Here is a 6000-nt window from a genome sequence, read left to right as displayed (position 1 = left end):
ATGGTAGTTGGAAAAACGCCCGCTAACTGAAGCGTGCCACACGATGGAAGGCGACAAGCGTATTGCCGCGAAGCTGACGACTCTAATAGCTAAAAAGAAAAAAAGAAAACAATATGACAGGTTGTGATTTGGGTTAGATCTCAATGGTTTCCACTTCCCAACAAGCAAAAAAAAAAGTCGAAGAAAAGTGGCCTCGCGGACAAGAAGAGGATCGTGGAGAGCCGGGCCTGCCCCGTGGGGAGTCCACAGGTAGCCACATCCAGCCTTGCCCGACAAGCCGCCTCGTGGGGAATCCACGACCATCTCCGTGGAAAGTTCATAGCCCGCCTCGTGGGGAGTCCAAAGCCAACCTCATGGGGCGTCCATAACCTACTTCGTTTTGAGTCCACGCCCATCTCTTGGATATTCCACAACCCGCCTCGTGGGGAATCCATGCCCATCTTCTTGGAGTGTCCACAACCTGCCTCGTGGGGAGTCCACAGCCTACTTCGTAGACTATCCATGGCTAGCCTTATCCCGTGGAGAGTCGACAACTCACCTCGTGGGGAATCCATGTCGAATCCATGCCCATCTCCTTGGAGAGTCCACAGCCTGCCTCATGGAGAGTCCACAACTTGTCTCATGGGGAGTCCACAACCAGCCTTGCTCCGTGGCGAATAGACACCCTGCCTCATGGGGAGTCCACAGCCTACTTCGTGCAGTGTCCACAGCCGGCCTTACCTAATAGAAAGTCGACAAGCTGCCTCGTGGGGAGCCTGATGCCTACCCTCACCTGTTGGGAGTCCCAACCTACACCTAAGTTCGTTATGGTGCCAAATCACTTCCAAAATACAAGACATCTACATACCACTCAGGGTTAGTGACTGTCACTCATACACCTGGACTATTAGGGATTGTACATTCAACAACAAAGGAAGCAAGGATGCGACAACAAAACCCTTTAAGTATGTGGTTTGCCATCGCATCCTTGGGAGCATTTGTGGACATCGTGCAAAATTATAAAATTGCCTCATTTTCTGAAGTTGGCCCTACACCCTAAAAATGGTTCAAAATGTAGATGGTCCCGCTTAGGCCCAACGGGAGGCCCACTAAGAGGTAGCCCAAGGGACCACCAATTCAAGTACAAGTCACCACCACTAAACCAAAAATGAGGTAGTGGGACACACAACCACTTACACCACTATGCAAAGTGGTTGGGAGTGGTTATTACTTTAGGAATGAGTATATAAAGGATTTTTTCTCTCATTTCTAAAGGGTCAAGCAAATTGAAGACCAAAAAGGGAGTGCACACAAGATAGCAAAAAGGAAATCAAAGAGAAAAAACAAAGAAAAAAAGTAAAGCAAGAAGAAAAAGGAGAAGGATCCAAAGAGAAAGCTACTTCAAGAGAAGAAAAGTTCTCCCTCAACAAAGACAATAAAGTACTTGAAGAACACTTCCAAGAAAATCAAGCCATCAAACAAGGCCCTTCGTTGGAGTAAATCCGCACGCCTTCACAACCGATAAAGCGCGAAGCCCGGAGTGAAGTCAAGTCTAAACATCTTCAAACACCGACGAAAGCGAGAATCACGCCTCAAAGGCCCTCCTCGTCTTCACCAAACTCAACTTTGTATTGTACAATTTGATCGTTAAAAAGAGGATTGTAGAAAGTTTTACCATTTTCATTTTTATTACAATTTCTTTGTAATTTGTCCTCGAATTTTGTGTTAGTGAATTCAAGCGAAATTTGTTGTCGACAAACCCGCGGGCACCAGCGCCCGACCCAAACCCACCCGCTAGTCACAGGTGCGGGACTTTTTTTGACAAGTAAAAAAATGCTACTTGTACCCGCAAATTTTGCAATGGGCTGGGTGTACCTGCGGGTACTGTTGCCATTTTGCCCGGTCTAGTCATAGTACACCTACAAGAATCAAATCGGGTTTCAGGTTTTTTTACGTTAAACCCAAACCCGGCTCAAGATTGTGTCGGATTTTTCAACCTCAAACCCTACCCAACCGAAGACCCATGATTTCTAAACCCAACTCAGGTTATTTTCAGCCCAAGTTGCAACCTTAGTTTAGACCTTTGAACAAGGTGGGCCCCACTGTTTAAAAAAATACATAATGCTTATTTATTAGAAAATTCTTGGGGCCCACCTTGTTCGAAGATCTTAACTGTTTATTTTCTGGGCCCCAACGTAAATAAGCCTTTCCCCAAAAATCATCTCCATAGGATGATTGTAACTATAGGACAACTGAGAGAGGAATCAGAGCGTCTATGACAGGAAAAGTTATTTACTAACTCTCCGATATGCAGAAGTTTATATACAATGTCATTCGTCAAGGCCTATTTATGTTGGGGCCAGCAAATGAACGGTTTGGAACTTTGAACAAGGTGGACCCAAATATTTATTTTTAAAAAAGTACACTTTCTGGCTGCAGGTAGGTGCACATATGTTTTTTATAATTACAGTGAGGCCCGCATTTTTTAAAAGGTCTAAACCATTCAATTGTTGGCCCCACCAAGGTTTGTGAGCTTTGCAATTGGTAGAAAGGCCACTTCACAACTCAAAAATTTCTGTTTGTTTTGGATATTGACAACCAATTGTGAGTACAAAACTGAGTGTTGGATTCAAAATTAAACTTAAATTTGGGCCAAATAATGTATTTTGGACTCGTAATCGGTTCTCAAAATCCAAAACAAATGCGGCCTTGATATTGAGTCCAGTAATGAATTTCGGACTAACAATCTGGTCTCAAGATTCAAAACAAACAGGGCCTTAACAACTTACCCTTTAACTTTCAAACAACTTTGGCCCTGTTCATTTTCGAATTTGAGAGAATTGATTTTGACTCCAACCCTAATTATTGTACTCAATATTAACGTCTTGATCATTTTGAATTTTGAGCCCCAAACAGATTATTGGACTTAAAATTGCATTTAATTGTAATCTGATAATCAGTTTAGGACTCAAATCAATTCTCAAAATCCTAAACAAATAGGGCCTTAACACAATTTTGTGCCAATAATCGGTTTTGAACTCAAAATCACTTCTCAAAACCCAAAACAAAGTAACAAACATGGCCTTCACTAATCTTGTCAAATGCCACTTCATTTGTCGTCTCTACTAGTTTTCGGTACATAGACCTTCTCACCCGGATAACACTATAAAATTTTATTTGGAAAATGATTTCAGCGCTCCATTGTTTTGATAAACACGCGCTCCACTTGTTTGTCGTGTAGTATTTAAAGATCTTTAAGAGCTTTTTGAAAACCGTAATATTCCTCTGACAACCCTTTAGATACTTCACGATAAAAATTGGAGTGCCTTTTACCAAAACACTGGAGTGTAGAAATCATTTCCCATTTTATTTTTATCAGGAATCTGATTTGGAGAAGGCATGATGCCCTCTATCGTGGCACTTGCGAAAGAATACAAAAATGAGAGCACCTAGCCCCACATATGCAAAGTGAAAATGAAATCATGAGTCATTTTCACACCCTTCTGTATTTCATCACAAAATCCCATTTTAGAAGTGTTTTCCTTGTTTTTATTAAGGGCGCCCTTGATACACGTCTTCCAAGTTCATTTATTATTGCTCTATTTTTTATTTTTTTTAGCGATTAGTCCCTCCCTTGCAAAATAAATGCTAAAACATCCCTAAGAATTGCATATATTCAAACTATCCTACTATTAGAAACTTATTGCCAAAAAGTTCCTAGAACAAACCAACATCAATTTGATGTGTTAAAATTTATAAAATGATAAAACTACCCTAACTTTTCAACGTTTTAATTACTTGGGATTTGCTAGCGTCCATCACAAAAGGAAGACAAAATCTGCTGAAAAAGTGAGCATATGTGGCAGTTGTCACATGCAATAGACCGTCCGTGAAATGCCTTCTACGATGGACGCTAGCGAATCCCAGAGCAGGGAAAATATCATTCCCCTATAAACCATTCATTTGTTGGGACCCAATTTAGATAGGGCATGCCCATAAAATCTTCTCCATATGATGATCCTAAGTCCTAACCCTCTATTCCATGGAGGTTTCTATATTTTGTTGTCCATTTTATAACTCCACAAATTGGAGGGTTAGGATCATCCTCCAATTTGTGGAGTTATAAAATGGGCCGCAATATATAGAAACCTCCAATGATTTAGATCACCCAAACAATTTGGGCTCCAACAAGGGCCAAAGAAGATTTTATGGGCACACCTCTATTAAAACATGGATTTTGTTTCTTTGGTTTGGGTTCCCTTTGCAAATGATGCTGCACCCACTTATCTATATATATAAGTAAAGCGGAATCCTCTAAGTTGTGGTGGTGCCACGTGTTAGCCCCTCTGTACCCCGAATATTAGCAAAGCCATTTATTCCGTTTTCAAACATTTCCTTCACTCTAACATTTCTTATTCCGTGTGTTGCACCCAATTTGATTACTGCTATAATTTTGCAATTATAGCAGGAGATTTTAATACAGCTATAGCATTTCCTATTAAGTAAAGATTTTAATACAACTCAAACGCTTCGTATTCAATATGAAAGGTTTTTTAGCAAGTCTCTTTGGAACCAACTTCTGTGTATAGAAAGGATTAGTAATTAATACTGTCAAAATTTATTTGGGAGAAAGAAAAAACGTTAGGATAGGTCTTCTCACATTCCTTCACGCTATCGTTTACACTTCCTATAATTAAGGGATTCATCCAACAGCCCCATTAATTAAGGGATTTATCCCCTTTTTTTTATCTCTAAATTCTAAACATTTCCACGTCTCCCCAATTCAGTTTTGGCAATGTTTCAACCCCCACTTAAATTCTTTTTACATCTATATTTAAAACCCAGTAAATCCTAGGCATATCCATTAAATCCTAACGTTTCCAACTCTACCAATTCATTTTTTGCAATGTTTCCTAATACACCCGTCAAATACCTTTTACAAATATAAATTCCATGCCTATTTTTGGTTTTTAGAAGGTATGCACGGGGTTGGAGAAAAGTTTTTTCCAATGCTGAGCACATGGTCGAAATATTGTTTCTGTAATGGAAGGACCTGTTTCTATTTATTGAGGACCTATATCAGCTTTGTATATTTCCCACAGATTTTGCATAGAGATAAGTCGACGGAAGTGTTGTTCTTCACAAAAAGAGTGGAGGAAGGATTTTTCAAAAGGAAATTTTGATATGGTGCTTTTAGACACATTCTCTTGATATTAGAAAGAAAAAAAAAAAAAAAAAAACCACACTTCTTTGATATGAAAATCTTGATTTAGATCACTCAACTTTTTCTTGGGTTGGAATCATGGTTAAAGAATGAAATACCATATTTCGTCCAATATTTCTAGGATTTCTTCCCTATTGAATTTATTTTTTTAATTTTTTTTTGTTGTTGTTGTTGTAGGTTGGAATCAGGGTTAAAGAAAGAAATCCGAGAACATTTCCAACATTTCCAATATTTCCGCATGTCCTAAGGCCGTGTTCGTTTGAGATTATGACAACTGATGGTGAGCCCCCGCGCCGATTATTAGACTCAAATTTAATGTAATTTGAGTCCAATAATCGATGCGGGGCCTCACAATCGGTCGTCACAATATCAAACGAACATGGCCTAAAAATTGTTTCCCAATCCTCTCAATCTACATTATTCGCTTTCAATTTGTTTAGTTATTTGTGGATTCTAACTCATTTTTTTGTTTGGCTTCCTGCTTCATATGCTGTCTTCTTATAAATTTTCATGCACATCTAATAGTATTATTTGCACATCTGTGTTTCCTTATTAACCATTGGAAGGTTTTAATTTCACCTCTTTCATTTCAAAATTTGGTGTTGAGAAATCTAATTATTGGATGTTTTCTTTGTTTCATAATTTTAATTACATTAACGGTTTCAAAATTCTTTCTTTAGGGTTTCATGTGTCCCTCTGGGTTTTGTTCATGATCTTCCTTTTAGGGTTTTAGATATAAAGTTTTAGCGATTCGTTTTGATGATCACCTTCGTCTTTAGGATTTTAGTGTTTATGGG

The sequence above is a fragment of the Tasmannia lanceolata genome, unplaced genomic scaffold (assembly GCF_043159265.1).
Source record: "Tasmannia lanceolata isolate RefF3 unplaced genomic scaffold, GAP_Taslan_0.1 ptg000002l, whole genome shotgun sequence".
Taxonomy (NCBI): domain Eukaryota; kingdom Viridiplantae; phylum Streptophyta; class Magnoliopsida; order Canellales; family Winteraceae; genus Tasmannia; species Tasmannia lanceolata.
This window is presented reverse-complemented; position numbering follows the sequence as displayed.